At 38.2% G+C, this 25,505-nt stretch overlaps 1 protein-coding gene across 2 annotated transcripts in view; it reads left to right on the top strand.

Annotated features, from left to right (window-relative positions):
- Positions 1-25,505, top strand: part of ntrk3b (neurotrophic tyrosine kinase, receptor, type 3b) — a 374,712-nt gene that overhangs the window by 338,142 nt on the left and 11,065 nt on the right. The window lies entirely within an intron of this gene.

Below are 25,505 nucleotides of genomic sequence, written 5' to 3'. Positions count from 1 at the left end.
TTAAATAATTACAATCTGAGTATTAAGTCAAAGCTAAATAAGGTTAGATTTTGTAAAGTTATTTACCAAATTCTTATCATTAGGGAATTCCGTTGGTGTTACCTACAAGCTGCTTGTTAAATCGATGAATATAGTTTGAGTTAAAAGGTCTAAAATTAGTGAACACTAACTCATAACTGTTATATTGTCATGATAACCATATCTTATAAATTGATAAACATTTTTGCAATAACAAGGCTTTGTTAACGAGTCCCCACATTTTTTTACTGTAAGTGTAACTCAAGAGAAACTTTATGAATGAATTAATTGAAAAGTTAGTGAGGTTAATGTTAAAAATTCCTCATTATCAAAGCACATCTTTTCATTTATTTTCAGAAAGTCTTATTGTAATGTCTTGGGGATCTTTCCATCTTTCCCCTCTGCTGAAAGATGCAAAGTGTCGAAGTGATTACTAGTGTGACTGTAGGTTTATCTGCTGGAACAGACATCTTTGAAAAGAGCAAAGTGCTGAATGTGGGTCCCTGTTTTGGCTGTAAAGCAGCTTATCTAATTGTGTCAGTCACAACTGAGTTAGCATGCAGATAGCACTCGCTTGGAAGACTGGTTCAGCGGGCTGTTTGAGTCTCACCAATTACAAGCACAATATACTGTACATAAAAAGTGAAATTATCACAGACATTCTATCAAACCCAGCAGAGCAAAAATCAGCTGCTGTGTTTATGTAATTACTGATAATATATTATGCTAATTCTGTAATGCTGTTTTTGTAACTCTAATGGTGAAGTTTTTCTGTATTTTCCAATATTTTCAGTCCTCACTCTGGTTTTTATCAGAAGCAGGATGCCAGCGAGGGATCGCGTCCTTGACTCATGAGACTCCTGCTGGTAGTTCAACTGTCTGGGCGATGGGGGGGTGAAAAGGTTATGGTCCTCATATGCTCCTCACTGACAGTTGAAAAGAAACAGCAGGACACTTAATGTGTAGCTGGACTCTGACCAGAATAACAGTGATGGTTTCCTGTGGATCATTATTTAGCATTTTAGTTGGAAAAAAAAAAAAAAAACAATATACCCGTATGATTAGTTTTGCATATATATCATTGCAGCTTTTGTTTTCATTTGTCGTAGGGTTTCTATTTCACACATTTGGGTATTGTTGTATTCAAGCCGCAGGCTTTTAGGCTGATTTATTTTGCAGGCCATGGAACATCAACTGAATGTTTAGAAAGTACTATGCCAATAAAATAACCATGGTCAGTATAACCCTAACTGTAACCTAAAGTGACATCACTCTATACCTCTAAACTAACTCTCTAAGGCTAAAAATGGGGGTCGCCCAAATTAGCACCATCCTTCCATCTCCATCAGGCCTGTTGGTCCTCAGAATGTTAGTAAATGTACCAAAAACGGTCCTAAATAGTAACATAAACAACTACCTCACTATAAGCCGTGCTCACTGGAAACGCACATGTATAAGCCGCAACAGGCGATAAGACGCTAATATCTACTGAACTGTCTCCAACCAAACCTGTAGGGGGAGCTTTACTTATAGCCCCTGGAGTCGGGACTAAGACGAATGGTAGCTCCCGTTAGCCTATAAGCTTGCAGCACTAAGAGCTTCTACTGAAACAGGGTTTAATCGGCTCTCAATAGCAGCTCTACAGGAGTTCAGTCCTGTCTCTTTATTCGTACGACAGGTTTAATGGAGTAGGAAAAATCCACAGAAAAGTTACACCTTCTTATAAGCTGCATGGTTCAAAGCGTGGGGGAAAAAAGTATTGGCTTATAGTCCGAAAAATATAGTACCCACCCATACTTTAACTACAGAATAGACGAAAGTTATGAGAACAAAAACTGCTGTCCCCACAGCATGTGGGTACCATTGTAGACATTCTTCTAACTCCTCTTCCACAAAGGTCTGATGTTTCTGTAGTTCACTTAACCTGACTCTGCCAGATGTAATCATTAAGTAATTTTGGGAAGGGGCGAAAATACTGGTTAGCTGATTGGCCTATGTTGGTGATAGACAGGCCAAATAAACCAATCAGATCAACGAAGCATATGACGTACTAACAGAGCGACGACGAAAATACAACCACAAGCCAGGCTACTCTTGCCGAAACCAGTCGTGAGAAGAGCAAAAACATCTTTTCCTCTGAGAAAAGCCTCCAGAGCAGTGTTTTGCTCTTCTTTCAGTGGAGAAATACTGTGTAATTCCGATAAAACTTGCTCGATAGCCACGCTAACGTTAGTTTCATCGGCTGAAGCCGCCATGTTCTTTAGACTGAACCTTCGCGCTTCTCGTTGCGTCACACCTCAACCTGCCTCAAAGCCAACGCTGATTGGACGTTCATTTGGTGAACGGCTCCAATTTTTTTTTTTTTAGCGGAGAGTCTCCAGACTGATTAGAGAGTGAAATCTTGAAAGCTCGCAAGATCAGGATGGTCTCACGAGGCTAGTAGTTCACTCCCAATAAAATTAGACCTGCCAAAAGTTTCTCTACTTTCTCCCAGAGTTACCTTCAGATTCTAAAACTGAAACTAATAAGTTATTTATCCTTTAAAATACTAGGAAACTACAGAACTACGCAACTTTTTTTTTTACTATGCCTTCTCAAGATAATGACATAACTGTCTTGTTATCGCGGCTTAACAAATAATTGTTTTCTCGAGATAACAAGATTATCTCATTATCAGGAAAAAACAGTTATTGATTATGAGTAATCAATGAGGCCGGCCAACAGCCACGGATTCCCAGTCCATCCATGCCTGCGGTGCTTGTAGTTTTGCAGTCGAGGTACTGCGTGTGTGCATATAACCATTTTTTTTAGTTTCACTTTTATTTTCACTCATTGTTAGGTCGTGGTGGATGATTGGATTGCATGGAATACAATCTGACTGTTTTTTAATGAAAATCTTTAATCTGGCCTCATTTTGGGGAGTTAATGCATCTTATACCTGTTACAGGCGTAACATCGGGGCTGTTCATAAAACACTGACGCTACAGCGTCGGAGGCATAGGTCGACATGCTTATGAATAAAAGTGGGAGCAAATCATCAAAGCAACAATGTCGTCTTATTACCTTAAAGTTAAACACAGGATTATTTACTGAATTACACATAGGCTGCCATGACTTATACTTATACATCCTCTCCAGCTGTTGTAGTATTGCAGGATGTAATCAGTTTTAAAACACACCAATCGTCTCATTATGACAAGAAAACAGCTATTTAATGAGAAAACTATCATCTCGTTATTTCAAGAAAACGGTCTTTGTCACCTTTAGATAATGATAAAATTAACTTGTTTTCTCAAGAACACCACCAACTTCCATAGGAAACTAACTAAATATATTTATACCTTTTTATTAGAGTAGCTTAGTTTTAATTCCAAATAAAAAGCTGCATGCAGCACCACGACCCATGCTACACTCGGAGCAGAGAGACCAGGTGCTCACTAACTATAAATAGCCTTATCCTGCCATAGCTACAACTACATACCCCATTGCTGACTGGTTGTATGGAAGCTTGTTGCCCAGTGGGACACCAGAAAACACTTTGCAGCAAGAGTGAGCAACCTTTAAGATAGAAATGAATATTGTTCCAAAACCCACCAATCAGTGGCATCCTTCTGCTCCACCTGCACTGGGTTTAAACAAAGACAACTGCAGATCTCATGCACATAAATGGCAGCTCTGCTGGTTGTCTTATACATTTTTTTTTTACCTTTTCCTCACAGTACTTTGGGAATGTTTTCCAAAGTTTTGAATTATACACATTTCATGTCTATAAATGTAGCTAAAAGAAGTCAAAAGGGCAGTACGTGTTATTTATGTGGGATTCTTTTAGCACAGTTAAGATGCACAGCATCTCTGACAGGACAGAGCTTTCAGATGTCATAAAAGCTATTATTTTCCTGTGGTGTAATGACAAGGTGTCTTTATGGTGCACAGCGTTTTTCATGCTGAGCCGTGCTAACAGTACAATGTGCATTACGGTAAGTTTGACAGCTAATTTTCTTCTGTCATTTTTCCTAAAATACCTATTTAAATTTTTGCAGTCTCCAATGGTCGGCTTGAATAAGAAGAACAGGACAGCTGCTGCCTGATTGGTTACAATAATGAAGCCCATTTCTGTAATTTGTGTCAAATTTTGATCCCTCCATTCTGACAGAAAGTTCAGGTCCCTCCATCAGGTAATTTGATTTTGTGAAGTCATGCTCATTTTACAGATTGGACTGAGACCACACGAAAAATGAAATGATGCGAAAAGTAAAATTTAAAATAGATTATGGCCCCTGGAGGATTGGAAACCGCTGGAGTCCTAATAAGAATCTGCTTTTTTAGCTCTTTTCATCACTGTGCATCCCTTAAAATTAGCTAAAAACAAAAGCTTTTTAAAAAAGAAATAAACATTTTAAGTTAATTTAAATTAGAAAAAATATTAATTTTAATGCCACAAATATAATTGCATTTTAATCAGATTTTTTTTGTGATAAAATAGTTGTTATAAAGTAGGAAAAAAAATGAGATGGCTTCTAGTCTTCCTGCATAACCTGAGGTGAGAACATGGGTCAGGACCAGTTGGGGCTGAATGAGTTTTCTGCAGTGGGGACTATAAAATCAAAATAGACTTATACCAAAAACCAATCAAACTTATACTAAGATATCACACCAGTATGTTTATAGGAATGCCAACAAAAAAAAAAAAAACATTTTAAAAACAAGACATAATTTTATGTACAGTTACTTTTTGTACATAACTCTTGCCCTTCTGAGGCTTTGTAAAGATAAATCTGTGTTTTCAATGGTCCAATATTGTGTCACAAACCTAAAAAAAACTGTACCAGTTTAATATATAGAAGCTATTAGTTGGCTTTATATTTTTTAATATATAAAACTTATTTATTTTCTGAGAATGTGTTTATTTAAGAGCAACTTTGCAAATGAACAAACATCTTAAAATATGTAATTATATTGTATTATTTTCCATTTAAATCTCAGATTGTTTATTCTTCTTTGCCTTTTCTAAAAAGTGCTTTAGGACTTCCGGTGACGCCATGAAAGGAGAAGCAGCCTGATTGCCCTACTCCGAGGAAAATCCCTTAAAACTAGCTTATTTGACGATATAACATATAATTTATAACAATTCGACGAATTACAAAAATGACTACTCTCAGAAAAGAAGTTGATAAGAAAAGTAAAACGACCTCGCGGAAAGAAACCTGCCAACTTCCAGAAACTACTACGGTCGTGAGTGAACAGAAAGACAACATGGAGACCGTACTTGCAGAGCTAAAACAACTGAGAAGGGAACACACGGATGCTTCACACGATACTAAAACGTTTGAAAAATGACGTTTGAAAAATGAGGCAGGGAAAGCAGAATAAAGCATTAGCCTCACTGCATGCAGTTAGCCAAGCCTTTTAGCTAAACCAGGTCCTTGAAAAGGATGTTTCTTGCACCATTCCTCTCCCTCTCTCTATAATGGTCTCCAACTCGACCCTCTGTCACCTCAGGTCGCAGCTTAGCTGCACCACGAGCTTTCCTATACCTTTGTATTAGGAGCTCATGTTCGACTTTAAATGAGTCTCTGGGCAAAGATTTTTGCGCCCTAGGGCGGAAATGCATCACCAATCCGACGAAAAATGGAATGACGCTTTACTCGTCGTTAAAGATTAAGTGTTTATCTTGCACATCTAAAAAATATATAAAGATATATTTCACAATATTCTACATTCTAATTTTAAATAAAATTATAAAAAAAATATATATTTTTTTCATGTCTTCATCAGGGTCATTGGGTGTGGGGCGCCGTCCTAGCGCCCTCTATTGGCCAGCCGCCACTGGTCAGGACTTTTATTTGGTCATTTAAAAGCACGAGTATACTCCATGCTATCTAATGTAATTTAATTACAGCTCTGGCTGTACGTTTAGGGTCACTGTCCTATAGTGCTAATACTGTAGGTTAACTGAAGTACTTTGCCCTCCACCTTTTCTCTCCATCTTTTAATCAACTCCGACCATATTGGGTTTCATCAAACTGGGAAGATAAATTCTTGCACCGTTACCTTCATTAAGTCTAAACTTGGATTATTGGACATATTTGTGATTAAAAGTAGCTGATAATTGCCCTCTCAGTCGCTGGGGTTCTTCTCAGGCTCATCCTTTCCTTACCTGACCTGCCAACAAATTGGGTGGGAATGTTTTCTTAGGTTTACCATCTTTCATATTCTTTCAGTTTATTATGTTGACGGCTTAAAAAGGGTTCAATGAGATGCTCAAATCGTAGAAAATTGTCTTTTTACTCAATCCTGCTTTGAACCCCTACAAAACTTTCGCATTAAATTGTCTGCTGTTTTGTACAGAATGCACAGTTGGACTATTTTATTAATGAATAGATAATTTCTGGAGGCAAATGGCTCGGAAGTTTTTAGACCTTTATTGAGGAGGAATTGTGACTATAAATTCTGTGTCCTACTGGAATGCCACTCACTAAGCAAACTAATAATGTGATCTATTTTCCACTTTTCCAGTGTTTTGTTTCTGCTTACTTTTGTTGAGAAAAAATGGTACCTCAGATGCACCATCAATACATTTATTATCAAAAGCAAGTCCTCACAACAGTTTACAGCTAGCCACGGATAATTACACAAGCCATATTTATTATGTCTACAAGATACTATAAAAATGGCTTTTTTTAGCTACATTTTGGCGCTTTATTGATTTCTTTACTCAAAACAAAAGCCTTTGGTAATGGTCCTATCTTAGCAAGAGATTGTAGAAAGAAATTAACTTATTAAATTAGTCATGATCTAGTTTGGATCGAAACCAACTAAAAAGCTTATGTGAAAATAAATATAAAGCAATAAACATCGAACTTGGTTGCAGTAGTATAACCATATTATAAATGTCTTTGGCAGGAAGAAGACGAAATCACTTATGCTGGAGAGGAGGCTTCTAGTAGCAGGATTTATATACCAGTAATTGGGGTTTAAATTGTAATTTGCTTTGTTGGAGGGACTCTGGTGCCTTATGGGATCTACAATACAAACAGCCAGAGTCATGTAGATTTTAGCCAGAGGCTTTATTATTGTCCCACCTCTGTCCTTTCTCCTGCACACATCATATAGTGTCAGTTTAAATAGATTTGATTCTATTAATTACTTCAGTGCTTCTTCTCAGTTCAGTTATGTGTTCAGGAGATTGAAATCATCCCCGTAAGTCTCAGCTCTCTGTTAAAGTAACTTTGATCCGTTGATCTTCAGGTTTTTTGAAGGCTTTTCAAAGCTCCTCTTTAGACTTTGCTGTCTTATTACACTCCTTTGCTCCATTATAAAGCTATTTTTACAGGAACACTTTGTTCCTTTCTCAAGCTCTTGTGAAGTACTATGTATCATTTTATTCATTTTTGATTTCTCTTCAACTATTTAATCTTTCTGTTGTATGAAAAATGGGATATGAAGATGAATAAAAACTATACAAATCAACTTATAACACATACCGGCTGGGTCAAAGCAATTCTGGAGTAATTGTGCTGTCTGATGAGCACTTTACAGTCTTTAAAAGGCTGACGTGTAAAAACTTTAACTCAGGAACTCTGTTGAGCTTTTAACCTGTAAACCTGGTTCCTTCAACCTTTATTTTATAAAAGAAGCACCTTGACTCTGCTCCTTTCACAACGTCTTTCTGAGATTAAAAAGTTATCCAGTAGTTAAATTATTTAAAAACAAGAAAGCATGGAAATATTGATCTTAAATGTGTTGCATTTAACTGACTGTTCAGACAGATGATCTGATTGATGATTGCTCGATAGCCACGCTAACGCTAGTTTCATCGGTTGAAGCTGCCATGTTCTGTAGACTGAACTGTCGCTCTTCTCGTTGCCTCACACCTCAACCCGCCTCAAAGCCAACGCTGATTGGACGTTCGTTTGGTGAATTGCTCCAAATTTTCTTTAACAGAAAGTAGCCAGACTGATCTGCGAATGAAACCTTGAAAGCTCGCAAGATCAGGATGGTCTCACGAGGCTAGCAAATTGAACCTGACGAGAGGTCCAACTCTTTGGAATGGGGGTTGTTTTGTTTCTTTGTTAGCCTGCATGTTTTCTAACCCACAACAAGGCTTTTCTTTGGTCCACTCTATAAAGCCTGGAACTCAAAGATATTTCTGACATTTTCAATTGAAAAGCTTCCTGGTTGGGAAGCAAAACATCTTCAAGTTTGGAAACAAAGTCCTTGGATTGTTTTTTTTTTATTTTTTAACGGAACATTGTGTAAAAAGATATAAGCAACATTCAACAACCTTTTTTTTTTTTTTTTGCTCTTACTTACCTGTGTGGATTTAAGTGCCTATTTGGTCACATAAACAGAGACTTTTTAGTAGTATGGTGAGATAAATAATTGAAACATTATTTGTTTATTAAAAGAATACAACACATACAGCCAGTCACATGAAGAAAAGAGCAGGAACACTCATAGAGAACTGAGAGGAACAATTAAGAGGAAAAGGTTATGGTCATGGATCAGGGAGGAGGCAGGTAAAAGTCAACAGTGCTGACTGCAGATCCATTGGCGGAACTAAAACTGCTCCCACCAACCCCTCCCACCGGAGCCGTTCCAGTAAAACAGGTGCTGAGCTAATAAAAAAAAATTCTGCCATCTTGGAAAATATTAATTAGAAAATTCCATAAGATAAGTCCTAATAAAAAGATGTGCCTTTGCACTATTTAGATTATTAGTAATACAACTATACGCAAATAGAATCTTCTCAATTTTTTGTGTTTTGTTCTTTTAAATAAGTTTTTTTTTTTCCATGTTGTAAATAACATATGGCTGGGCGTATGCAGTAGCAAAGTCTTGACTAGAGATATTTATTTGATCTACGTACACATTTATTTTTACTATTTAAAGCAGAGACAAAATGATTTCGATACTTAAAAGAGAGAAATTTTTTTTACAGAACTTGTAGCTCAGGACACTGAGGCGATAAATTGTCTTCGGCATCTTGTATTAATATCGCAACGATTCCATGTTTTAGTTCTGCCGGGGTCCATATGGTTATTTTTAATATGTTCTTTATTGTTATTGTCTGTCTGACTGCTGACTCAGGGGAGCAGCAGTTCCAGGACCGGAAGTAGAGAGAGTTCAGAGCTGGGTTGGCAATGAAGCGATTGCTTGTGTGTTCCAGTATTATTGTTAGAGCTGCAGCCTCAGGAATAGCAGCTCATACTTATTCTAATAAACCCTGTTGGCAGGACTACCTCAGCATTGTTGGCGTCATTACAGTATTAAATAAAAAGCAATCTGTATTTAGTATATACCTGGAGAATGCACATCCTTAAGGCGACCCACATTTCCAAATAGAGAGTGCTTCTGACAGTGACTGAATGTTTATAGTATAAAACACAGTAAATTTGCTTTATTCTGTTCAGTTGGTTATACACTGAAAGTCTCCTTTAGTGACCAAAAGACATGTCTCAATGTGTCTGGGAAAACAGCATTTCCATTTCAATAGTCACTTTCAGTACACATCTCAGCTGATTGGATTTTGAACTGAAAGAGCAAACATTTTCCTTGAAGTGTTGTCAAAGTAACCTGGTAGCCATTATTGTTTAGTGCCCTCACTGAACGGGGGGAAAAGGGACATTTTTAAGTGTCCTATGAGTCAGTTTCCAGTTTGAGCTAACCAAGCCGAGAAAGATCCTATTCTGGTTCAACAGCTGATTTCCCCATGCTTCTCTGCCTGAAAACATTGTTTCTAAAGTGAGAAAAGTATGAGATCCAGTTAACTTATTATTATTGTCTTTCTAGATGTTCTTCGCTGTAGAGTGCTTAATGTCTTTATATGCATTTACTTGTGCAGCTCAAAAAGAAAACCTTTTAAGCAGATGAGTTTTTCCTTCCTGAATGAGACTTGTGATTACCTGTAACTAAAGTTTTTTTTTTACCTCTTAACTGAAAACCTTCAATTTGACACATCTGTGCCTTAAGTATAAATACATCTACTGTTTGAAAAAAAGTTGTGCAGCAAAATACTGTGCAAAGGAACAGATCTTTTTTATTACTATTGCTAAAAAAAAAAATAAGTAAGAAAGGTAGAAGAACCTGTTCTAGTTTACTCACTTCAGATTACCGTATTTTCACGACCATAAGGCGCACCGGACTAAAAGGCGCACTCTCAGTTATGTGTCCCATTTCTGTATTTAACACACACATAAGGCGCACCGGACTATAGGGCGCGTTTTTTATATACAGGTACATGTCCTCTACTACCTTTAAATACCTCTACTGCGTATTTAAAAATACAGCGGGGGCAAAACTGAGTATGATTGTGCTTTATTCATGTATTTATTACAAAGTATTAATCAAACCTGGCAGCTGGCCGTGAGACAGACACATCGCAGATGACACAGCGCTGTGGTCACTCCTAAATTAACTTAAAATCCTGAAACCTGCCGACGGAATATGTTCGCTTTTATTGCCGGTATCCTGGTGCCTGCAGTTAAAATTATTTAGATGAAAAACACCTGCCAGCAGCCGCGGTGAGGCTGCTGTTGAAGGGATTTACTGTCGGTGCAACGCTGGTATGTGGGGGTCTGAGCGCCTCCGACAGAAATAGATAATCTGGATGAACTGACTGCAATTATTAAGTTTTCAGGTGGCCTTTCTCACTTAAAAACATATTAAAACTACTTTATTCCCACTGATCACAGCAAATATAGCTGCAAGATTTAGATTATTTAGATGCAAAAACACCTGCCAGCCACCGCGCTGAAGAGGAGGAGACGCGCCCAGAGGCAGCTGTTGAATTAAGCTTTCAGGTAGAAAAATAGAGCGGGAGCAAAACTGAGTATGATTGTGCTTTATTCATGTATTTATTACAAAGTATTAATCAAACCCATCAAAGTCATCATCCTCTGTTTCTGAATTAAACAGCTGCGCTAAATCAGACATGCCAGTTTCCCCATCTACGCTGTCAGAGTCACTTTCCGTGCAGCGCAGCTCCTCAGAAATAATGCCGGCTTTTGCAAAAGCTTGAACAACAGAGCCAGCAGACACGTAGTAGTCCAAGCATCTACAATCCATCCGCAAACGGTGGCGTAACTTGCCCGGCGCTGCCTTCCCATTATCCTGAAACTGTGGTCTCCGTCTGTCATCCATCGCTCCCACGCCGCTCGCAGCCTTACTTTGAACGGCCGCTTCACACCGATGTCGAGCGGTGGAAGTTCCTTTGTCAGACCCCCGGGATAACGGCGAGCACAGCGTTCATCGGCTGTGAGATGGGCACACAGCGATGGTGATGCGTGGAAAAAACCACCTAGTCTTCTCAGATACACCTGCCTCAGCCACGCATCCACCCAGCCTTTTTCATCTAATATCATATGTCATCAGAGCGCTGTCTGTCTCGCTGTCAGCTCCCAGATCTGCTTCTCTGATTGGTTGATGCGGCGCGTCCAGCAGCAAAACTTCAATTTTTCCATCTGAGCAGCAGCAGCGCGTTGGCGGCGCTTCAGATGCTTAAACGCTCCCGACGTGCTGCTCAAAACGCGCTGCAGGACCTTTTGCTGCACCTATACGCGCGTCAACCATTGACTTTGCATGTAAACTCGCTGCTTCTGCTGCACCTGCTGGGTCCGGTTCACACCGATGTTGAGCGGTTGAACAGCAAGCACAGCATTCATTTGTTTCCCCATGTTTTTCACATCAGCTGTGAGATGGGCACGCATGGAGTTACATATTAACAGCGATGGTGAGGGGTGGAAAAAAAACACCTGGTCTCCTTACATTCAGCCACTCTTTCATCATCTCCTCAATGAGGTGGTCTCAAAAGTCGCAGTTACAACACACATAGGGCGCACCGCACCATAGGGCGCACCGCACATTTTGAGGGAAAAAAAAGACGTTTAAGTGCGCCTTATAGTCGTGAAAATACGGTACATGTAAGTCCTCTCCTCCACTCTCTGTAGAGTATGTTTCAGAACAATTATAACATCTATATTTTAAATATGCCTGGCAAAAAAATTGCAGAGTTGGCAAATTCTGATTGTTTTTCTACTTCAAATGGCAAAGACAAAAACACTTTCTTACCTTCCATCTGGTGGAATTGTTAAGATGCATAAGCGAGGCCTAAGACCTAAGTCATCCCCAAGCTTAAAAAACACATACCAGGTGGGAAAAATGCAATGAAATGCTGAAAAGCTGAGCTGTATGATGACCTGACCCACAGGTAGAATTACGGGTCACAAATCCGTTAAAATCTCCTCTCGTATAATTACGATGACCAGACGTACCAGACAGTCCCCATTTTGGACCACTTGTCCAAGGCTAAAGCTGGAAATGTCCCCAATTTTACCATTTTATAAATGATGGGGGGGGGGGGGGGGGGGGGGAGAGTTGTGTATAGACTGTTATTACAGTAGAAAGTGCATGTCAGTGTGCTGCATGCTGAAAAAGCTGTTAGCTAGCTGATTGGCAGCTGTTAACGCATAGGTGAGGAGCAGAGCGCACCACTTTTAAAACAGACGAGGACGTTCTTTGACGGAATCGGTCTCAGCTGCTCTGTGTTATGGTGAGCGTGTTAAAGGAGAATTCCGGTTTTTAACACTTTTAGCCCATTTTCTGTAGTGTCCAGGATGAAATCGAATGATCGACACCAAAATTTTGACAATTGATCCTGTCTCTGCTTTTTGGCTCATGCAGAATCCCCCCCTGGCTGCTTCAGAATGGCTTCCATTGTGCATGTCCGATAATGTCCTTAAAACAGCCTTAAACGTTCTTATTTTAAAATATGCTACTCACCGTGTCGTCAGCGCTGTTCAATGACGTTCCAAAAAAAGTTTCGTAAAGAAAAAACGTTCCTGTAGTGTTTTATTTAGCATTTTATAAATCCAATTGAGTTCTGTTGGAATAGTCAATATCCCTCCGCCACCGGAAACGGAAATGGGGCCTGTTTACACTTAGTTGTAGCCTTTTCGCAAGGCCCAAGTGTTTATGCTTCACTCTGTGTACTCCGACGTCGAGGTGCTAACATCTCTGTTAAACACTTTAAAAAACTGAACTAAAAATGGAATACGAAAGGTGGATTCTTGAGGAGGACATATTGGACTTTGAGTTTGACGGTAGAGGATACCGTCGCCAACTAGTGGTCTGGAGTGTGCAACACTTCAGATTCGAACGGGAAGCGGAAGTTTATAAGCGGTTGTGATGTATCGGAAAAAATAGTTCTGGGATTTACAAAATGCTAAATAAAACAAGACAGGAACGGTTTTTCTTCACGAAACTTTTTTTGGAACGTCATTGAACAGCGCTGACGACCCGGTGAGTAGCATATTTTAAAATAAGAACGTTTAAGGTTGTTTTAAGGACATTATCGGACATGCACAATGGAAGCCATTCTGAAGCAGCCAGGGGGGGATTCTGCATGAGCCAAAAAGCAGAGACAGGACCAATTGTCAAAATTTTGGTGTCGATCATTCGATTTCATCCTGGACACTACAGAAAATGGGCTAAAAGTGTTAAAAACCGGAATTCTCCTTTAATTGGTTCATTTGATTTGAATAGGGCTGGTCATTGTGATTAATGTTTAGCTCATGCCCAGGTTTAAAAAAATGCTTTGTTGTGTTTGATTTTTTTATAAAGATGAAGACCGGAAGTGTAACATAAACCAAGTTAATCAATAAAAAGTCAGACAGACTAATGGCTGCAGCTGTCAAGAGAAAATATAGAGTCAGATATGATTGAATAGAATGATTGAAAGCTCTTTATAAGGCACTCATCAGGTATCATGGTTCTCCAAGGATCAACAAGAACTCACCTAAAGATGTTTTAAAAACTGATCGGAGACCTTTAGTTTTTATCATCAGGTACTAAGTTATTTTAAGTAAGAGTTATAAGTTGTTTGGCTGTTGTTTTACACTTGATTTTTGGTTGTTTAGATATTAATAAATATGTAAAATAGGGATGAAAGCATCACTGTCCCCGATTTCTATTTTAAATTTTATTAAATTTATTTTCATCTACGAGCTGGGAATGTCTGCAGATTAGATTAAAGAAATCTGATCACCTTATTTTTAGTGATATATATATAAATTTTTTTCAAATTTTTTCCCCATGTTTTTCAAGTGCAGTATTGTTACACTCTATCAGCTTGAAACCCAAATGACTTTTAAATCTTAAGATTCTGATAAAAAGTGTCCAATAAATCTACATCATCATTTTAACTTTTTCAATGGATTTATTGAAATACATTACCCTTATGACCACAATAAGTCTGCCTCATCTTGTTTTAAGGTGTTTGAGCAGCATTCAAAGTTCCCAACAAGTTTTTTAAGAACAAAGGAGCAGTTTTTGTTGTTTTAATACCCTTTAGATTAAGAGAAAATTGATCAATGGAATCAGATGCAACCAATATCATTTTGTAAATGTGTGTAAAGTAGTTAAAAAAAAATCTAATTTACCAACATAAAGTTTCAACACCAACCAGCATGCATCAGCCAGAGGAGATCCCACTTTATCTCCACTTGGCAGCTGCGCAGCAACGAGAACCCTAATGGACATCATAGCCTCTAAGAGTGAACCTGTGTTTGCTGCAGTCTGAGCTGGGGGAGCAGAGATAGCAGCACGGTTAAAGCAGGGAGTGCGAGTACTTCTAGATGGTTATCGGGGACCCTTTAAGATGTCTGCACCCCCCCAAAGGCTCCCTACAAGGCCTGCAGAACACCCATCGAAGAGACCGGCTTGGCTCGTAATCTATCCCCCTGCCATGCTGCTCTGCTCTCCACACCGTTAATCCAATCACTCCCCTGCCACGGTGGGACAGGCAGAGCACTAATCCAGTTTACACAGCAACAAAAAAAAGCCCCAGACTCATTCCTCACTCCCCACAGAGCTTTGCCAGCTTCTCCATGTGACATTGAGTGAGAAAGATGAGGATAATTACCACAGCAATTATTTATTTCTTATTATGTGTTCAGCCTTTTTTTTTTTTCTACCTCCATGTCCCCAGCTAATTATTAAGGCCTCGTCAAAAAAACCCAAGGTGATACAGTAGCATGCAGTCATTCCCAAAGCAGGAAATTCTCCAGGTTTAATGTTCCTCCCTACAATACAACTAAAACATAATCATTAGCATGCATCAGATGAGGTTGAGTCTTGCATCCAGTGGGCAGGCTGGGTCTTAGGTGTTTTAGAGTAACAGAAACTTAATTAATTTGCTGTAATCTCTGCAAACCTTAACAACACCTTCCTCTGTCTAAGCCCAGCCAGCACAGCATGATCCAATGGTTCTACATAGTGGGAGGCGAGTGGTCTTGTATTAATATTGGCTTAATGCTGCAAACAATGCAAAAAACACTTGTGTAATGAGACCAGGTGGGATGGAAGTCATTGTTCATTTAGCTATTAGCTTGAAGTGAAAGGCTGTTAAATGAGTTTACGGCTCCTGCCAGCCTTCCTCGCCACTGCAAGATTCACAGCGGCGCCTTCAACGGGGCCTTTGTGTGCCTAACATCCAGGGAGAGGACACCTTATTCTAAGCACTGTTCAGATTTATGTTTATCTTAATTACTGTTTTATCTGTGCAGCTACAGAGAAAACAGAAGCTCTGATTGTTCTCCAATCAGAGCTTCTGCGGACCAATCAAACTTTCTGAGGCTGCAGGGTGAGGTCTCACAAATTATTGGGCAATGGGGGCTTCTATCCAATGTCGTAGGTGCCCTTGGGCAAATTATACAGTTGTAGGATTGTGACAGGAGGATTTAAGATAAATGAAACAAAAGCGTGTTCTCCCAACTTCACAGCTCAACATCGAGAGGCAGTTAAGCAGAACGAGTAACCCCTGGTGAGATTAGTAGAAGACTGTGGCTGCTATGGGAGTGGGGCATAACTGTATTTAAGTGTTCAGAGAAACTGAGAAAAGCAAAAATAGGAATAAAACCAGCATGCATTCAAAAAGCAAAACGGTGTTCTTAGAAAGAATGGCCCAAAACGCAATCCAACGATTGTAGGAAGCTTGTGGGGGTTATCCATGTTGCTCAAGCAATACAGTTTGAAATGCAATGCTGTTACATACTTAGCAGGTGTGTCTAAATATCTGAATGAAGTTAATATAATACGTTTTATTGGTATCACATAGGGAAAAGGTCAAATGGCATTTATACTTTCTCTTTAAGTAAATGGTGTGTACACTGTAGAATCAATTAACCCTGCGATGAATTATTTTTCTTTGTGCAGCGTTTCCCAGAAGGCATATTCAAATGTCCGAATCTAATTTTAGGATGGTGGGAAATATTTGTAACAAACCATGATGGGCACATCTGTTTTATAAACTTTAATTCTATTTTGCATGCAAAAGATGCTGATAGACAGAAACAGATTACATTACAATCTTGTATGAAAAATGGTGTTGCATGCCTTCAAGCTGCCTGAACATAGGGGCTTGTAAAATTTGGTTTCTTTTTGCTTTATCAGTTATTTCTGAAGGACTACTTAACAGCTCTAAAAAGCCCCTCCTAAGCATGCATCTTAATCTACTGAGAATCTTTGCACAGTGGATGTTAGCTGTAGTGCCATTGTGCCAGGCTATGCTAGCTTGCTCGCTCTCTGTGTTTATTTGACTTATTGTTAATTCAGCTCAAAATATCTATGCTTTGAAGTTTCTTTTGTCTGTTTTAATAAAAAATATAAGAAAGAGTTGTTCCTGCTGAAGATGTGACAATTAGCTTTAAGGGGCTTAGTCAGGTACTCTGCTTTTTAAGAAGCATAAAAAACATATGCTCATCTTCAAATACGTAAAGCCTTATGCTTTTAGCGTTTGTCCTGATAGTGTTTACATAGTCCCTTTTTTAGCCTTGAAAATATTTGCACTACTTGCGATGAGCAGACATAAACAATGTTGTATGTTGTCTCCATATTCCTGCGTCCATCAACTTGTGAGATTCTGTGAATATCACCATTCATATTGTATTCTGGGGAAAACTCAGTTCTTAGCTATAAACTCCATCATTTTGATTGCACTTTTGCACAATTGATCTTGGACTTTTCTTGTTTAATTTTATAACTCCACTGGTAAGAGACGGAATTTCTTGGTTTCCATTACTTCCTTGTTTGTTCACTGAGCATATGGGAAATATTGTAGTTCTGTTTACGTAGTCTGGTTTAGATAAATATATAAACACTTAAGTTTATCACTGAATGGACTAAAGACCATTCATTGTTGTTACAATCACTCACACAAGCATGCTTAGTGTGAGGGATTGTATTTGAGTCAATGAGTCGATACAATCAACTGGTTTTCCTTAGATGGAAAACTTTGAATCAATTTGACTGTATGATCTGGTTGAACTGTAAAGTGCCTTGAGAAGACTTGTGTTGTGAATTGGCGCTATATAAATAAACAGAACTGAATTGAATTGAAGTGTAAAACAGAAATGAAATAAGTTGGCCAACAGGGTGCTATGATGTAATTGGACAGCCTTGGTTTGCAGCCAAATTGAACCACTAGAATGGAGGGGTCTGGTGTAAAAACTAGTGGCACTAATTTCTACACCAAACTAATTCATTCTAACAGTGATGTTGTTTTATGATATTTCATTTTTTATATTTAACAATTTTTTTTCATATTTTTTTTTTTGTTCATAGCAGGTTGAGAGGGTTACCTATTTAAATGTTTTTTTTTAGCACTATAATTATTATATAGCCGGAATTCTGCCTTTTTTCTTTTTAGAAAAATTGTTTATTTACTGTCCCCATGACCTTTGACTTTTTAGTTTTTTTCATAAGTAGTTATTTTATAGTAGCATAACTATAAATAACTATAACTAGTTATGCCATTATGATGAAACATTCATTTCCCTTTATTCCGGAGGACATTGTTTAAACCAGAATGTATATTTTATATAATTTTTTGTAATCCCCTAGCTTGAGGCTCAGATATTTAGCGGCCTGGCTGCAGTTCTTCATATGGAAGCAGTGATGTTCCTTAATTTTCTTAGTTTTTTCCTGATGGTGCACAACTGCTCATTAAGACTTCTTTAAAACTTACTTTGCAGTTATTGTGACATTGCTCATGGGAGAAAAATGATTTCTCTCATTTTTACAGCCGTTTTTCTAAGGTTATCAGATATGCTTTTTTTCTCCCCGTTACACAAAGGCTGTAATTTAATCAAAATTAGAGGTCTCCTCCCAGGAGCTTTGGTGTGAACTATAAGGCTCCTCCAGACCATAATTTTCTGCAGTTCCACAACCGTTTAAAAGCCTTGGAGGAATGGGGCAAATTAATCTCCTGACACATTATAAAACATGTTTTCCCCTACTGTTCCTAGAGCTGCAGGTCTCTGTGCAGTAAACACAAAGGTCATTTGATGGGAGGAAGCTTCACTTTTCCTGCTTAGAATGCTCAGACTGAGTGGCACCTTTCTGTAATATTGGATGCAGCTGTGGGATGTTTTAATTTTTTAATAATAAAATGTAAACCCTTTTTTTCTTGTTCGACATTTTATCCATCTTTTTTTTCTTATGAGTTTAATATCTATCTGTCTGCTACATGCTCCAGGGGAGAGGTAGGAGAATAATAATTTGTATTTGTTACAAAACAAACAAAACTCACATAATTAGCTGCTTAAAGGTTTAATTGAGATTCAGCTGTGCCTCGAAAGAGCATCCACTAACTATTCTTAATGTGGCCTAAATCAGTTGTTAGGTAGTGTGGTAGAAAACAATGTATTGTACTTTAGCTAGACCATAACCCGAGAAAATTTTTATTTTGAAATGTCTTGGCTGATAACTGAAGTCACAGAAATATTTATTTAGTTTATAAATGCGTGGGAGTATATCATTGTCTGATCTGCTAATGGATTTTTATGAAAACCTCTGTTCTAAATAGAGAACAACTTGGTAGATTTGGGAAATCATTAAAAAATGGTTCAAAATGACAAAAAAATTTTTGAATTATTATATTGTTCAAGATTTCTTTGTCCAACACATGTTTGTTTTGACTTTAACTCAAGCAGAAGAATTTATTTCTAAAACATAATTAGTATGAAAATATTCTTACCAGCTGCTCATGAACAAGCAGTGATTTCAATGAAGTCGTGATGTTTTACAGTAGAATAAAACCTTAACTTTAAACTTTAGAAATTATTATAAAGGTCAAACTACTTTGAATAGATGTTTTTGTTTCCTTATAGAGGAATCACAAGTGTCAAGGGTTGTTTTATTTATTTTTCCTAGAGCTAAAAACACTGATTTAATGGAAGCATTAGTAAGAAAAGTGAACTAATGGGCTTTTATGAATTCTGTCTTTCCTGTTTTCATGTATCAGATTATTTTAATTTGTTTTTTGGTGACCTGTTTGTCAGAGAGTTTTTCAGCACAGTACATTTTCCACTCAGATCTTACAGCTTATTTCTTATGAATAAATAGGAAGGTTTTCACTTTGGGTAAAACGCTTCTAGGCCTCTTTATATGACACATAATGAGCCCCCATTATTGATGCTATGCAAATTCTCTGACTGTAGTAACTTTAGTTTCTTTTGTAAACTGTCTCGTTGAACAGCTGATTTGCAACAGTTAGTGCGGCTGCTGTTAAAATTAACATTACTGGTCACACAGGCAGCCTGGATGGATATAATAATACAGATGAGGCAAATATGGTGTTTCAGTTATTTTTAAACATTTATTTAAATAAAACATTTTACATGTTAATTTCACAAGCTTGTTCATATTTCAGCTTAGAATTAAAAATCCAAATCAAATGGATCAAAACCAATCTGGTAAACTGAAAAGTTGATAAATTCAAATAAAAACTATTTTAGTGTAACTCATCAGATTGTATGCATAACATAATTTACGTGGTCCAACAATAAAAATGGCCATTTCCCCATTTTCCTTGATGGGCCCTTGGCTGGTCCCCAAAGATTCCTTTTTAAACATCCATTTCTGTATTTGTGGCCATTAAGATCTAAAGAGAAGCGTGACCTCCTGGTCAGACCCTGTAATTCAGTGAAAGGGTGGAATATATGGAATGTGACCCCCTCTTGAATATGAAATATGCAAGAGGGGGTCACTTCAGTGGCTGGAAGTTGGAGGGGGATTTTGCTGGGAGTTGAAGGGAAGTAGGCTGCCATTCTGCTGGCGTTTGACTGGGAAGGGCCACTTTGAATGGCTGCTACTGTTGCATAGTTGATGTTGTCATCCAAAGTTGTACTGACATCTTCGACTAAGGGCGAAGAGGCACCTTCCTCATTACTAAGAGCATCTTGCCCAACAGGGATGGGGGTCGACGTTAGGCCTAACTGTAACGGGGTAATATCACTAACATTAGCCAAACTATTGACTAATGTTAATTCACAGACCTAATTGTTTTACTAGCTCGACATATTACCGATTCTTTGCAATTCCTAAAGGCAAATCATTTAAAGTAAACATTTAAATGTAAGTCAATATGTGAGCAATATTATCCTCAGCATGAATCCCCCCTCTCTGCCTCCAATTGGCTGATTGGTTTTCATGCCTACAGTTAACCAATGTAATCAGTAAAAACTAGCCAATTAGAGGCAGACTAGTGAAAATGATGGCTTTACTATTCTAGGAAAAAATGGGAAATTTGGAGATTTTCCCTTATAGTGCGGATCATGGGGGATTTAGAAGTGTGTATAAGCAATGCCGAGTGAAAAATAACTGGGTATACAACGTATACATGCGTATACCCTGGATTACATCACTACCTCTCATACAACAGAGTGCTGTGAATTCTACTCCCTTCATCCCACTTTCCGTATGTTATATGACCAGAGGTGCATCAAAAGCAAACAACGTACCTCCTTCAAAGCCGTAAGAGGAGTTGATGGTCCACAAAATGAACTTCATTTTCTCATGTCACCATCCTTGGGAATTCCTTCTTTGGAACCTTGTTTTTGTTCTTGTTGCTAAAGAGCTCTCGCTCAGATGTGTTCTGAGTTGAGGATGAATGGAAGAGAAATGATGCCTTGCATTTGTTTTGCTGAAACATCAGCAAGTTCAGAAGTTTGACACTGTGTAGGCTAATGGCCTGTGATTTTGACTTTCAGTCAGCATATGTGTGTTGCTGGACAGAACCGTTTCTAACAGTCTTGTTCCCCTGCAGGCTGTGTGCACATATTGATTTGTTGTAAATGTAAAGACGGCACGCAGCATTGAGATATAATGGCATGGGAAATGGTATACACTGGATATCAATTTGTCCAAGGCACTTGAAGGAGAAAAAGTGCTATATCGATCCGTTACAAGAGCCAAAAAATATACTAAATACGATCAAGTGGAGGCTGTGTCCTTTTCTCAGTAACCTTTTTGATTGTGGGGTAAGGACAATACTCTTATTGGGGTGACACAAAAACTGATGTCTTTTTAATGCTTCCTTTGAGTAGCAGAAAACTGCAGGGTGGTGTTGTTTACATACTGAGATAAGACTGCAACATACCGTTGTTGCAGATAAAATTTCCCGCTTAATGGCCTCCGGTTTCCAGCCAAATTCCCTCCTAATTCCAGCTGCTGGAGTGGACCCCTCTTTCTGCTGGCAGTGTCAGTGTTTACTGTAACTTCAACCATTGGCATTGCATCAGGTTTACACTTTGGCAGCTTAGGGTTTTGGTCTCACTGACAATCTCATCACAGGGAATTGTATTACCCCCACAGACCTGTTGGTTACCAGCAAAGGACCTGCTAATGGTTAAGGATCAATCCTATAGTCGAAATAGGATAACTTTTAAACCTCTACAACTGTGTTATAGCTCCCTTTTCATGCAGTACTATGACAAAACGAGATATGGAAATATCAATAAATGTTAAGATTATTTCCCTTCTATATGACTATAAAGAAAAAGGTGGTACAGGTGCTACAGTGAAATGATTATAAAACCATTATTTTAATCGGTTCATTATTTATAATTACGTTACAATTAATAGTGATACCTTACTTTATCACATACAATTCCTATTAAAAAACATATTAAAAAAGATTAAAAAAAACACAAGCTATGTTTACATGCGGATATGTTCTTTTATCAAATTGTTATATGATTGGATTGAAAAAAGGTTGCTTTAGTTATTTAGACATCATTTGTTCCCATAAGCTACAGACTCAGCATCTTATGCTGAATGAGAGATAATGAGGAAATTAACATCCTACAAAGCACAGTGTAACAGGTCAGTTTACCTACCCCAGTTTGAATGACATTATTGGATAGTCATATGAATTAATGGGGTATTACTGGACTAAGCATTAGCATAAATCACACCTCTCTATCAGGATATAATTTTATTCCAATTGTATTCAAATCATTTAGTTTATTTACATACCATCCAATTCACAAAACATGTAATCTCAACGGAGACGATTCAACCACATCATCCAGTCAAATTGATTCAAAGTTTTCTATCTAAGGAAAACCAGCTGATTGCATCGACTCATTGACTCGAGGGGAATCCCTCAATTAAGCATGCTTGTAGCGACAGTGGAGAGGAAAGACTTCCTTTTAACAGGAAGAAACCTCCAGCAGAACCAGGCTCAGTCTGAGCGGCCATCTGTCGAGGCCGACTGTGGTTCAAGGAGACAGAAGCAGAGAAACAAAAAGAAAGTGAGATACAAAAGGCAACTGTCAACCAGCTCCACAGGCGGCCCCATCCAGGAAACACACAGGCAGCCAGACAAGCTCCGTTATTCTGATCACAGTGTCGCTTTTTCTTTACATCACTCAGTTTGAATTTCAACTGGCCCTTATTTTGAGGAAAGGGAGAAAAATCACCTGTCTAAAGACATTATTGTACCTTGCTCTACAAAAAAAAAAAACATGTGTGTGTTTAATGTGATGTGTTTGCCAACATTAAAGTTATTTTGTTTTCTCTACATTCTGATTGGACATAAATTTTGCTACAAGTCAATTTCATTGACATGCTGCAAAACAGTTTGATGTTATCTTTGAGCATTGAAAATTAGCACAGATGTTTGTTTTGGCAGGCTGGTGTTTGGAGGATCAGAGAATGCATTGATGGGTGGTTTTGATGGATGGACGATATCTGTGTATTTGATACACTGCAGGAGTGTGTTTGTTTCCTTGTAGATAAAAAAAGCCCCAGAGAGGGCTTCAAAATTATTCTTTTTATATTGACAAAGCTGTCAAAGTAACAACAGCAAAGGGGAAAAACTAACCCAGAGCAAAATATTCAAAATTCATGCAACTAGTGGTACAGGTACTGAATATTATTCCTGGTGTCATGTGCAGTGCTCACCACATTTACTTGCAATCATGTTAATGATGCTTAAAATAAATCAATCTTATGCATACATTGTTTTTCCTACATAAAAACAAGCAGAATATAGTCTTTATTCTGAATACACTTAATAGGGTACAACCCATGGTATGTACTTAATTTCTCATTTGATAAATTCTGTAGTGGTCCACTTATGGTAACTAGGTTGCCATAGTTTACACAGTCCTTTTTGTCAATAGAAAGCAATTAGGGCCTGATCTTCAGCTTTCTTAAATGGTTATGGACCTTCCTTTTCTGTGACGCGTTGGGTTAGATAAATCGAACTATTTATACCAAATATTTTTGTAACTTCCTCAGAAGGTGATTGGGAGGGAGCAGAAGAAAAAGTCAACTTTTTCTGCTTTAAACCTTTATGTTAATGTTTTTGTTTCTTTTCTTTTCTTCTTTTAAGAATATGTTCAATTCAAAAGGCCACATTTGCATTACTAGTCATTCGTGCTGTATAATATGAGGATCCATATTGCATTTAACATTTTATTTTATATTCTTAGTTGCTTCAGAAGAATTGTTAGAACCCAGAGATGGTCCACAAGTCATCTCCATGTCATGTATTTGATCTACCGACCCACTGAAGCAGCTGAGTCCAATATTCACAGTGAATCAACCTGTGCAGATTAGACTCACCTGGTTATGACTTGTTGACTCCACATTTCCCATCTCTTTTAGAACCCACTCAGTGACTTGCTTCAAGTCTTTCATCATCTTGCCAGGACTATGAAGTAATGAAAGGCTTGCTATTTTCACCGAAGTTTAAGGGAGCATTAATAACATAACCAAAAATGCTCTCACATCAATTCATCCAGTGTATAGAAAGGTGGAGGTTGATCAGTGGCTTTTTGTTTTTTGCATTGTGCCACTGTCAACAACCCAACATGACAAGGAATCATACTTTACTTTTTGAATTCAAGAGAGTGATGGTGTTCGGGACAAAGAATCTTTTTGTGGATCCTCTGGTCAGGGGAACCCTGTAGCTCCTCCCAGATTTCAGAAGTTCTAACTCACATGGACAAAGCATAAGAGATATCTTCTAGATTTCTGAGCCTTCCTTCTTGTCCTGTCTTTGTAGGTGCGGGTCAGAGGCTTCTGGGGTTTCCCTAGAATTTTACTAACCATTTTCAAAACTTTATCAAACTCAACTCAAATGACCAAACCATGCAAAGTGGTGAAAGGTCAAAAAACTCTCAATATGTGTCGAATACACAAGTTCCAAATATGTGGACTAATACCAAGACTGGGTCTCCGTGAAGTCTCCACAGTTTAAACAACCTGGCCATAAACTTGAACTGGGTCTTTTGCCAGTTCTTGCTTTGTGGAATCAACCTGCTTCTTCAATTTAGACACAATCATTTCTAGCTTGCTCTCAAGACACCATATTCCAAGAGCTTTAATATAGGAATAGTAGGAGACCTCACTAGAGAAAGCAGTTTTCTGAAGCAGCCTGACTAAGGCTGTGTCGTCTGCATATTTAATGAATCTTAAAGTTTTAATCATTAACTGAAAATCCATTTATGAACAGAGAGAAGAGCAAAGGTGAAAGGACGCTACCCCATGGGCAGCCAGTGCTTGTGATGAGCTCTCCAGACTGGAAGTCTTTAGCACTGACCCTCTGAGGGCGCTTGCAGAGAAATTCTCTGATCCAGAGCATCAAGCCCTTATCTATATTTGAATCTGTCAGTCTTTTCAGAAGAATATGCAGTTTTATAGCATTGCAAGCTGCAGTAAAATCTATAAACAGAACTCTAGCATATGCTTTAACAAGCAGAATATGTTTTAAGACCATGTCAAGCAATGTCAATACAGAATGTGAAGTACCTCACTCCCTGTTAAAGGCAAACTAAAAAGTGGCCAGTAGTGGTCAAGACATCAAGCTCCCTCTCCATAGTTTTACACAGAACAAAGGTTAAAGTAATAGGCTTGAAACCTTCAGGTTAAATTGCCCCTAGCTTTTTTTGGTATGGATCTAGAGTATGTGACACATGTGACAAGGAGGTAAGCTTTTTAAAAAGGTAAATTTAAAAAGCACAGTTTTTGAGTGGGTGGTCCTTAAGGCCACCTGGGCCAGTGGCTTTGGTTGACTTCAATTTAGAAAGACTTCAGGCCACAGCCTCATCTGTGTTAACTCTGGGTGCTCATATCGGGACGTTTTTGCAACTTTCTCATTGCAGTTTATTATCTGTTCTATGGAATCTGCAAAAAAAAAA

Source organism: Cyprinodon tularosa, unplaced genomic scaffold (assembly GCF_016077235.1).
Source record: "Cyprinodon tularosa strain WSP-4 unplaced genomic scaffold, ASM1607723v1 ctg319, whole genome shotgun sequence".
Lineage (NCBI taxonomy): Eukaryota > Metazoa > Chordata > Actinopteri > Cyprinodontiformes > Cyprinodontidae > Cyprinodon > Cyprinodon tularosa.
Note: the sequence above shows the minus strand (reverse complement) of the source record. Positions and strands in the feature narration are given on the sequence as shown.